The sequence below is a fragment of the Cebus imitator genome, unplaced genomic scaffold (genome assembly GCF_001604975.1).
Source record: "Cebus imitator isolate Cc_AM_T3 unplaced genomic scaffold, Cebus_imitator-1.0 Scaffold571, whole genome shotgun sequence".
NCBI classification, from domain to species: domain Eukaryota; kingdom Metazoa; phylum Chordata; class Mammalia; order Primates; family Cebidae; genus Cebus; species Cebus imitator.
In genome coordinates this window covers 14179-26033 of record NW_016107886.1, presented here as the reverse complement: position 1 = coordinate 26033, position 11855 = coordinate 14179, and positions in this window count along the sequence as shown.

Genomic DNA, 11855 nt, shown 5'->3' with positions numbered 1-11855 from the left:
GGAGTCGGGAGCTGAGCGGGTGTGGGGAGCTGAGCAGGAGTCGGGAGCTGAGGAGGAGTCGGGAGCTGAGCGGGAGTCGGGAGCTGAGCGGGAGTTGGGAGCTGAGCGGGTGCAGGGAGCTGAGGAGGAGTCGGGAGCTGAGCGGGTGCAGGGAGCTGAGGAGGAGTCGGGAGCTGAGCGGGTGTCGGGAGCTGAGCGGGTGTGGGGAGCTGAGGAGGAGTCGGGAGCTGAGCGGGTGTCTGGAGCTTAGCGGGAGTCGGGAGCTGAGCGGGTGTCGGGAGCTTAGCGGGTGTGGGGAGCTGAGGAGGAGTTGGGAGCTCAGCAGGTGCCGGGAGCTGAGCAAGAGTCGGGAGCTGAGGAGGAGTCGGGAGCTGAGCTGGAGTCGGGAGCTGAGCGGGTGCAGGGAGCTGAGGAGGAGTCGGGAGCTGAGCGGGTGTCGGGAGCTCAGCGGGAGTCGGGAGCTGAGCGGGTGTCGGGAGCTGAGCGGGAGTCGGGAGCTGAGCGGGTGTCGGGAGCTGAGGAGGAGTCGGGAGCTGAGGAGGAGTCGGGAGCTGAGCGGGAGTCGGGAGCTGAGCGGGAGTCGGGAGCTGAGCGGGTTTCGGGAGCCGAGCGGGTGTCGGGACCTGAGCGGGTGTGGGGAGCTGAGGAGGAGTTGGGAGCTCAGCAGGTGCCGGGAGCTGAGCAAGAGTCGGGAGCTGAGGAGGAGTCGGGAGCTGAGGAGGAGTCGGGAGCTGAGTGGGAGTCGGGAGCTGAGGAGGAGTTGGGAGCTGAGCAGGAGTCGCGAGCTGAGCAGTGCCGGGGCGGGCGCTGTGTCCTCGCTGCTCAGGCTCCCTTGCCCCGATTATCCGCGTCCTGAGACCCGGCCGGGTCTGGACTGGGGGCCACCCGCGGCGCCGGGGCGGGGGCTCTGTCCTTGCGGCTTAGGCTTCCCGCCCCGATTATCCCCGTCCTGAGGCCTGGACGCCGCCAGGGCAGCGCCGCAGCCCGGAAGCTAAGCAGGGTGCGGCCCGGCTGGGCGCAGATGGGAGACCGCTGCGGACATGGCAGGGACACTTTGGCTTTCCAATTCCTTCTGCTCTCCCCGCTTGTCGCAGCGTTTCCCAAGCGCCTCCTGACACTCTGGCTTTGTATTTCCCGTTCTGCTTGCCTGCGCCCCCACCAAGAACAGGGACTTTTCGTGGGTGTCCGTCTCAGGAGCCCCCCGGTGAGATTCGAGCACTGCTTTCGGACGTCTGGCCTGCTGACCCTGACTGAACGACGGATGAGTGCACTCGCATCATGACAGTGATTTCTGTAAGCTAGGGATGGCCATTGGCTACTTTCAGAAGGTGAAACGCATCCAACTGACCAAGACCCTCTGTTCATCCACACTTCAATTCCTCAGATTTTAAACAGAGGTCCTAAGTTAACATGCTTGTGGATAATTAACTGGTTAAAAGAATGGTTTTACGACTGATAAATCTTTCGGTTCCAGGGCCTAAACACTGTTAACAGGTAGTTTCCCTTTGATCTCCTGACAGAGCCACTCAGCACAAAATTTACACGCGTTAACAGAGTGGTGACAAAGAAATGTGGGGTAAATGGAATTCAGTTCGGAAGGTCTTTGATCGTCTCTCTTTCCTATGTCAATGTCAAGGAGGCCGCTGCATTCAGCTTGCCTCAATAAAACCTTTTGGCCTTCCAAAAGGTTCGAGATCACAATCTATAATTTTTCCTAATATTTAATGTTTTGTCAGCCACCCTAGGTAAATAACAACACTCTGGCACCATAGCAGTATGAGGGCACCCCAGCCCAGAAGCTAGGCAGGGTCAGACTTGTCTGGAGCTTGGATGGGGGGCCACCTGGGAACAACAAAGGGTGGAGGCTTTTGACTTTACTCTTCTGGTTTTCCCTGCTTGTCCCAATGCTTCCCAACCGCCCCTGACTCCCTGCCCCCCCCTACTTTTTTCTGCCTGCCTTCGCCCCCATGGAAGCCCTGTACATTCTTTTGGGGGTCTGCCCAGCAGCCCTCAGGCATTATAGCACCCTGAGGGGGCCAAAGCATGGAAGCTAAGAAGGGTCAAGCCTGGCTGGAGCTTGTATGGGGGCTGCCTAGAGACTGGGGACTGCAGGCTTTTAGCTTTTCTTTGCTTGTTGCAACGCTTCCCAACTGCTCCCTGTTTTCCATCAGCCTGCAAGCCCATGGCAGCCTAGGACCTCCTGGTAAAAATCTGTGCCTGTAGACCCCAGGTGTCATAGCAACCTGAGGGTGCTTCAGCCCAGGAGCTGAGCAGGGTCACACCTGGCTGGGGATTGGATGTGGGACTGACTGGGGGTACAGGGGGACGAAGGCTTTTGGCTTATTGCTCCCTTCCCGATTACCCCCGATTGTAAGGCTTTCCAAACACCCCCAACTCTCTGACCAGGCCTTTTCCCTGCCTGAGACCCTGCCATGTCCCAGGACCTCTCTGAGGGGTCTGTCTCTGAAGTCACTGAATGCCATCGCAGCCTGAGGGCACCTCAGCCTGGAAGCTAAGCAGCATCAGGCCTTGCTTGGGCTTGGATGGGGGACCGCCTGAGCACCTGGAAAGACCGGGGCTGGAGGCTTTACCTTTTTGCCTTCTTCAAGCTTTCCCGTTTGTCACAACACTTCCCAACTACCACCCAGCTCTCTGTCCCCCTTTCTTGGTTGCCTACCTCCCCACCAAGACCTGTGTCATCCCTGTGAGGCATCATTGCAAGCATTATTGCATGATGAGACTCTCCAAACTCAAGTTACCTGGGCTTGCCCTTTCACCCCATCCTTTTGTCACCCCACGGACCAAGCCACCCTCCCCCTTGTTGTACTGAAGAACCTGGGCAAACTGTGTGCCTGAAAAACACTCACCTCATGGTAAAAAGCCTAGCCTATGGCATTGGACTGCCCAGGTCCAAATCCCAGCCCCGACACTGACTAGCTGGTTGATCCTGACAAGTAGATCATCTCTCAGCCTCCGTGTTTCCATCTGCAAAATGGGCATATCAATCATCACAGCAGCTGATTGTGAGAGTGGATTTAATGGATCTGGACTGAGCCATGAGAGTTTTGATTTTAGAAAATCTTTCAGGAGATTCTATGTGTTAAGGATCAAGAACCACTAATCTAATTATGCTTGTCACAGTGAAATATTTATTACTGATTATAATGTTTATAATAATTATTATAGTTATATAATTAAAAGTAAATATGTAATATATCTTCTAATAAGTATTTGCTATTGTTTGAGATGGAGTCTCGCTTTGTCTTCCAGGCTGGAGTGCAGTGAGTGGCACAATCTCGGCTCACAGCAACCTCCCAGATTCAAGCAATTCTCCTGCCTTGGGCCCTTGAGTAGCTGTGATTACAGGTGCCCACAACCACACCTGGCTAATTTTCATACTTTTTGGTAGAGATGGGGTTTTGCCATGTTGGCCAGACTGGTCTGAAACTCCTGACCTCAAGGGATCCACCCACCTCCACTTCCCAAAGTGCTGGGATTACAGGCGTGAGACACCGTGCCCGGCCACAGTGAAATTAATAACACCCCCTTCACTCTCCAGGAAGACTGGGTTTAGATGACAATTTATATCAGAAATTCATTAACTTTTTCATAAATGACCAGATTGTGCATATTTTAGGCTACTGGGCCAGACAGTTTCTGTCACAACTGCTCAAAACATGAAATATAGAAATGAATGGATTTGGCTGTGTTCCAATAAAACTTTATTGATAAGAGTAGGCAGTAGGCAGGATTTGGTCTCTGGGCCATGGTTTGTCTTCCCCCGGATTGTTAGCCATGGGACACGGAAAGAACAAGGCCCCTGCAGGGTCACACACAAGCCAGTGAGTAGCAGGATGGTTTGTTCAGTGGGAGAAATTTCCTGCTGCAGCTTCCGCCTCCGGCCTCCCCGATGCAGAGGCTGGCCAGGTCAGGGGTCTCCTGTAACTGGCCTCTTGTGCCCTGCAGCTGCCAGGAAGGATTGCATCACGATACACGGTGCCACCTCCACCTGGTTCCAGGAAAGCCCTCCCTGCCTCCACAGGTACAGAATGACACCCATGGAAACCAGCCTCATGTTTTTGGGGAAAAGCTGCATGGGGCTCCTGCCGCCTTCCACCTGAGGGGTGGTGCAGGTTTCCAGCCTGGGATGGGAGGGTGGGTTAGGTTGGGCCGGGGCTCTGCCAGGAAGGTTCCCAGGATGCTCTTGTACCTCCTGCAGGTGGGGACCTGTACAGCATAGAGCTGCACCTCCTGCAGCTGGGGACTACGGCATCTGAGTGTCCCACATCAGGAGGAGACACCCCTCTGCTCCCAGGTTGGCCAAGATGTTGCCAAGGTGAGGCTGGCTGAGGAGCTCCATGATTCAACCTCATCAGCTTTGCTCACTTCTGTGCCACATATATCAGTCCCAGATCATTATCATCTATAGCCCCCAACTCATGGCTTGGTCTTTGTGGCCAAAAATCTCAGTCAGCCCTGAAACTCCACAAGAAGGGAGAGAATATATCCTGGGCAGTATTTGTATTGGTTTTCATTCACTCACTTCATTGATGGAGCACTAGCTATGGGCCATGCTCTGTTCTAGGTACTGGGGATTGCATGAAAGAAACAGACAAGGGCCCAGCTCTCTTGGGGTGACATACTGATAGAGGTGAGGCCCAAAAAGGGGTCCAGGGCAGGGGGACAGAGCACTATGGAATGCCTAGTGAGGGAAGGCTTGGCATTCAAGCCGAGATCATAAGGAAAGACAGTGAGCTGTGCAGGTATCTGGGAGGAGAGCTTTTTTTTTTTTTTTTTTTTGGAAACAGAGTCTTGCTCTGCTACCCAGGCTGGGGTGCAATGGCACAATCTCAGCTCACTGCAACTTCCACCTCCTGGGTTCAAGCGATTCTCTTGCCTCAGGCTCCCAAGTAGCTGGGATTACAGGCACACACCACCACACCAAGCTCACTTTTGTGTTTTGAGTAGAGATGGAGTTTCACTATGTTGGCCATGCTGATCTCCAACTCCCAATCTCAAGTGATCTACCTGCCTCATCTCCCAAAGTGCTGGGATTACAGGCATGAGCCGCCATGGCTGGCGTGGGAGAAGAGCCTTCTAGGCAGTGGGAATGGCATATGCAAAGGTCCTGGGTCAGGAGTATGCCTGGATTTGGGTTTCCCAACCTCAGCATGGTTGATATTTTGAGCTGAAACTTCATTGTTCGGTTCTGTCCTGTGCATTGTGGGATGTTTAGTGGACCCGCAGTCTCTACCCACTAGATGCCAGCAGCAGCCTCTACCAGTTGTGACATCCAAAAATATCTCTAGATCTTGCCAAATGACTCTTGGAGGATGCAGTCATCCCCAGTTGAGAAACACTGACCTACTGTGTTCAAGGAAACAGCAAGGAGGTCAGCGTGGCCAAGAAAGAGCAGTTGAGGCACAGAGTGGACAACCAGGACGCCGTTCATGATCATCAAGACTTAGGCTTTGACCCTGAGTGAAATGGGAGTGCTGACGGGTTTAGCTGGGAAGTGTTAAGAGCGGACTTGGGTTTTTTGTTTGTTTGTTTTTTGAGATGGAGTCTCGCTCTGTTGCCAGGCTGGAGTGAAGTGGTGTGATCTCAGCTTACTGGAACCTCCACCTCCCAGTTCAAGCAATTCTCCTGCCTCAGCCTCCCAAGTACCTGGGACTACAGGCACCCGCCACCATGCCCAGCTAATTTTTGTATTTATATTAGAGACGAAGTTTCTCCTATTGGTCAGGCTGGTCCTGGACTCCCAACCTCAGGTGATCCGCCCACCACAGCCTACTAGAGTGCTGGGATTACAGGCGTGAGCCACGGCCGACTTGGGTTTTAACAAATCCCTCTGGTCACGGGGTGGAGGATGGGCTGTGGGACATGGACAGGAGTGGGGCGGGACCAAGAGCAGGGGCAGGCAGGGGAGGAAAGAGCCTAGTTATCGCAAGAGCTAAGGTAGGAGGCCAGGCTGGTGAAACCCTCAGATGACAGCCAACTCTTGTGTGCAGGTGGGACGTGCATGAATGTGTGTGCATGGTGTGTGTGCACACATGTATGCGTGTGAGCATGGATTGCTTGGTATGTGCATGTGCTTGTGTGTGTGGATGTGTGCCCACATTGTGTGTGTTGCTGTGCATGTTAGCATACTTGTATGAGTGTGCAAATGTGCATGCTTGTGTGCACGCTTTGTGTGTGTGCATGAGTGTACACATGCACAGATATGCACAGGATAGTTGCTCAAATAGCCAGACAAGGACTGGGAAAAGAACAGCCCCACAGGCGCTCTTAGACTCCTGGGGCAGGAAATCTCGGCTCCATCTGAGGCTCACCCTTCCTCAAAGATGGAGGCTGAGCCCTAACCAAGGTCATGTCTCCTTTCTTGTATTGAAAGAATAAACCTCACCATGCCCCAGGGCTGTTTCCTGGCTGTAGTCAGTCCAGTGGGAACACAGAAATCCTCCCTGCTCTCCTTCCTCTTTGGGGAGCTGTCAAAGGTGGAGGGGTTCATGAGCATCAAAGTGAGGCCACCCCCTGCCTGTCTGCTAGGATGTCCCCATCATCCTGAAAGTCCCCCTTCCTCACTGCCTTTCCACCCCTCCCCATCCCAGCCAAGCTCACTTTCATTCATTCTCTCCACCACCCACCCACTGAGAGCCCAGCTCCCACTGCTCCTCAAAACCTGTCATACTTCTGTACCCATCAGCCTTCTGTGACCAAAGTAAGTTGTATTTAGTGTTCGGTGGCCTACATTCTCCAGGAGGCCTGGGTGCAGAACACCTCTGTGGTGGATAAAGTGTGCCTCAGGCAGTAGCTGGACCCAGCCTGGCTGGGGAGAGTCCTAGAGGCCTGTGCCCTGAGGCCAGATGTGGACAGCTTCCCTGCGGGAGTCCACACTTCAATTGGGGAGCAGGTGAGAGTCTCGGGGTCTTTTGGGTCAGGGAGGCATTGCAGTTGGGGGTCATTTTGGTCCCTGACTCATCATGGATGGTATGATGGAGAAATGCAGGAAGTGGTCAGGGAAGTGGAGGAGAAGAAGTGCTCAGCTTAGGGTCAAGCACATACTAGGTGCTCAATAAATAATCATTAATCAATAAATAGAAATGGACACAAAGAGAGAGGCAAGGAGTTGTGGTAGGGATTGGCTGTGAGGGTCTCTCTGACAACTGAGAGTGAGATGACTAGATTCCTGTCTTACTCTGCCCTGCCTTGCTGGGTGACATTGATCTAATTTCTTCCCCTCTCTGGGCCTCACCAAAGGGTCTGGACAGAGATGTCCCAGACACAGGATATATGCATCTGGAGCTATGGCTTGGGCAGGAGCTCACAAACTGTGACTCCCAGGCCAAATCCAGCCCTCCACTTGTGCACTTGTGTGTGTGTGTGTGTGTGTGTGTGTTTGTGTGTGTGTGTGTGATGGAGTCTCACTCTGTTGCACAGGCTGGAGTGCAGTGGTGCAATCTTGGCTCACTGAAACCTCCCCCTCCCACATTCAAGAAATTCTCCCGCCTCAGCCTCCTGAGTAGCTGGGATTATAGGTGTGTGCAACCACACCTAGCTAATTTTTATACCTTTAGTAGAGACAGTGTTTCACCATGTTGGCCAGGCTCATCTCAAGCTCCTGACCTCAGGGCATCTCCCCATTTCCCTCAGAGTCAAAGCTCAAGTTGTGATAATCCCTGGCAAGGTCTCTGTCACCTTGCTCTGGTATCCATCATCCCCATCTCCCATCGTCATCTCCTGGCTTCACTCCAGCCTCCAGAGTCTCTGTGATGTTTCCTGATCCCCCGCAGCACACTCTGTCCCCAGGGCCTTTGCACCTGCTGTTCCCACTGTTGGAAATCTCTCCCCAGGAGTTCCCAGGGCTCATCCCTCACTTCTACCACATTCACAGAGAGGGCTTCCCTGATTACCTTATCCACCACCACCACTGCAACCCTGCTTATGCTAGTGCGCCTTACACCTACATCTGATTTTGCTTTCCTTTCCTTTCATTTTCTTTCTCCTTTCCTTTCCTTTCCTTTTTCCCTTCCTTTCCTTTCCTTTCCTTCCCTTTCCCTTTCCCTTTCCCCTTTCCCTTTCCCTTTCCCTTTCCCTTTCCTTTCCTTTCCTTTTTTCTTGAGACAGACTCTTGCTGTGTTCCCCAGGCTGGAGTGCAGTTGCGCAATCTCAGCTCACTGCAACCTCTACCTCCCAAGTTCAAACAATCCTCCCACCTCAGCCTTCTGAGCAGCTAGGATTGCAGGCAGGTGCCACCATTTTTGTACTTTTAGTAAAAATGGGGTTTCACCATGTTGGCCAGGCTGATCTCGAACTCCTAACCTCAAGTGATCCACTCACCTCAGCCTCCCAAGGTGCTGAGATTACAGGCTTGAGCCACTGCACTTGGCTGCACCTGCTTTAGTTTTTATTCTTCACAGCGCTTTCCACCTAATGTGCTGTCTGTTACTGGTTTGTTTGTGGATTGCCTGTCTCTCTCCCCCTCATTAGAATGACAGATCCATTCAGATAGCAGAAACTTTGTTTCTTTCATTGCTGTTTCCCCAAAGCCTAGAACCCTGATGGAGATATGAAAACCAGGCAGTAGTTATTAGTGGAATGAATTAATGTGAGAATGAATGAATGTGTCATCTGAGTGTAGATTACAGAGAAAAAAAAATGAATGAATGAATGAATGGCCAGGTGCGATGGCTCATGCCTGTAGTCCCAGCACATTTGGAGGCTGACGCAGGCAGATTGCTTGAAGTCAGGAGTTTGAGACCAGCCTGGCCAACACGGTGAAACTCCATCTCTACTAAAAATACAAAAATTAGCCAGGCATGGCAGCGCACCAGTAATCCCAGCTGCATGGGAGGCTGAGGCAGGAGAATCAATCAAACAGAGGAGATGGAGGTTGGAGTGAGTCGAGATCATGCCACTGCACTCCAGCATGGATGAAAGAGCAAGACTCTGTCTCAAAAATAAATAAAAATAATTTTTAAAAAGAATGCATGAAAGACAAGAAGCCCTAGATAGAAGGAATAAGTGATAGTAATCAGTAGTACACAAGGGAAATCATAGTGAATGAGAATTTATTTATAAATTTCAAGATAGCTAGAAGACGAGGATTGTCATATACTCAATACAAAAGATAAATATTTGAGGTGATGATTATCTCAGTTACCCTGATATGATCATTACATACTGTCTACATCAGGGGTCCCCACACTCCCTGGCCACGAATCAGTACCAGTCTGAGACCTGTTAGGAACTGGACAGGCAGCACAGCAGGTGAGCAGTGGGCAGGCATGTGAGGCTTCATCTGTGTTTACAGCCACTCCTTATTGTTTGCATCACCACTTAAGCTCCACCTCTAGATCAATGGCAGTGTTAGATTCTCATGGGACCGCAAACCCTACTGTAAAGAGCACATGCGAGGGATCTCGGCTGCATGCTGCTGCTGCTGCTGCTTCTTTTTTTTTTTTTTTTTTTTTTTTTTTTAGTAGAGTGGCGCATTTTTGGCCCACTGCAATCTCCGCTTTTCAGGTTGAAGCCATTCTCCTGCCTCAGTCTCCTGAGTGGCTGGGATTACAAACACATACCACCATGCATGGCTAAGTTTTGTATTCTTTTAGTAGAACAGGGTTTCACCTTGTTGGCCAGGCTGGTATCAAACTCCTGACCTTGTGATCCCCCCACTTTGGCCTCCCAAAGTGCTGGGATTACAGGCATGAGCGACCGTGCCCTGCAGCTGCATGCTTCTGATGAAAATCTAATGCTTGATGATCTATCACAGTCTCCCATTGTCCCCAAAGGGACTGTCTAGTTTCAGCAAAACTAGCTGGGGTTCTCACTGATTCCACATTATGGTGAGTTGCGTAAGTATTTCATTATATTTTACAATGTAATACTAATAGAAGCAGGACAGGCACAATGGCTCATGCCTATCATCCCAGCACTTTGGGAGGGCGAGGCAGGCAGATAACCTGAGGTCAGGAGTTCGAGACTGGCCAACATGGCGAAACATGATCTCTACTAAAAATACAAAAAATCAGCCAGGTGTGGTGGCAGGCACCTGTAATCCCAGCTACTTGGGAGTCTGGGGCAGGAGAATTGCTTGAATCCAGCAGGCAGAGGTTTCAGTGAGCCAAGATCATGCCATTCCACTCCAGCCTGGGTGACAAGAGCAAAACTCCATCTCAATAAATAATAATAATAATAATAGAAGTAAAGTGCACAATAAATGTAATGTACTTGACTCATCCTGAAACCAGCCCCCTGCCCCCAGGTCCATGGAGAAGTTGTCTTCTACAAAACAGATCCCTGGTGCCAAAAAGGTTGGGGATCACTGCTCTACAGATCTCAAAATATCGTTTGTGCCCCTCAAATAGGTACAACTATTACATATCAATAAAAACTAAAAGAAATCAATTAAAATTTAAAATAAAAATAAGTAGGACTGAAAAGTTACTATTGGATCATCGAATAGGGAAACGAATGGTGTCCTCATTAAAGGTGGTCTCAGTGGAGAAAGGGAAAAGAAGTTGGACTCAAATAGATACAGAGAGCGAGTAGGAGACAGAGTACCTTGGGAAGTGCAGGTAACTCCTCCAGGAAGTGTGCTGGGAAGGGGAGAAGTGAGGCCGGTAAGGATGCAGGGGATGCTGGCCTGGGAGTGAGTGCCTTTGAAGCTGAGCGTGTCCCCAGGGGACAGACATGGGGAGTGACACCTCACCCTGATGGGCAGCTGCACCCCAACCTGCTCCTGTCTGGGCTCCCCAGTTTCACCCTGTAGATGCAGTCTCACGATACTGTCCCTTTTGTGGCCACAGGGCATCAATCTCTCAGGGGCCCGAAGCAGCAGCTGAGCCTCACCGGGCTGTGTACAGAAAGGCAGCTGTGTACCTGCTGGATGACCCCCTGATGGGTTTGGATGCCCATGTCACTCAGCACATATTTAACCAGGTCATCGGGCCTGGTGGGCTACTCCAGGGAACAGTAAGTTTGGGAACACGTGTCAGAGGGCACAGGGCAAAGGCAGAGGATGCCCTTAGCATCCAGTCCTAACCCAAGTTTCTCTCACTGCCCCCTTCCACTTGAGTCAAATTTTCCTCTTTATTGGTCAGCTTTTGCTGTGATGATGCTACATAACAAACAACCCCTCAGATTCCATCAGCTTACAACAACAGCTGTTTCTTGCTTATGCATCTGTGGTTTAACTACTACAGCTCTACCTCAGATGATTGTCCTGGGTCCGATGGACTCCTTGTCTTTTTGAGGTAGGCTGAAGGAGTCCCCTCTGTTTCTCTATTTGGAAATGCTATTTTCAAGAAAGATAGCAGGAGCACAAGAAGGGGAGCTCTCCCCACTCTGAGTCCAGGGACAATACCCCCACCCCTACCCCCTGCTCCAGGAGGCTGGCCAAGCACATGAGTATAACTTTTCTTTTCTTACTTTCTTTCCCCTTCCCTTCATTCCTCTTCCTCTTCCTCTCTCTCCCTCTTTTTCTCTCTCCCTCTCTCCTCCCTCCCTCCCTTCCTTCTTTTCTTTTTGATGGGGTCTTGCTCCATCACCTAGGATGGAATGCAGTGGTGCAATTTCAGCTCACTGCAACCTTCACCTCCCAGTTTCAAGTGATTCTCATGCCTCAGTTTCCCAAGTAGCTGTGACTACAGGTGTGTGCCACCATACCAAGCTGATCTTAGTATTTTTAGTAGAGACAGGGATTAGCCACGTGACCTGGCTGGTCTTGAACTCCTGGCCTCAAGTGATCCACCTGCCTTGGCCTCCCAAAGTGCTGGGATTACAGGCATGAGCCATGGAATGTGGCCACATGTGTGTTAACTCCTAATCCTTCCCTGCCCAGGCACAGACTC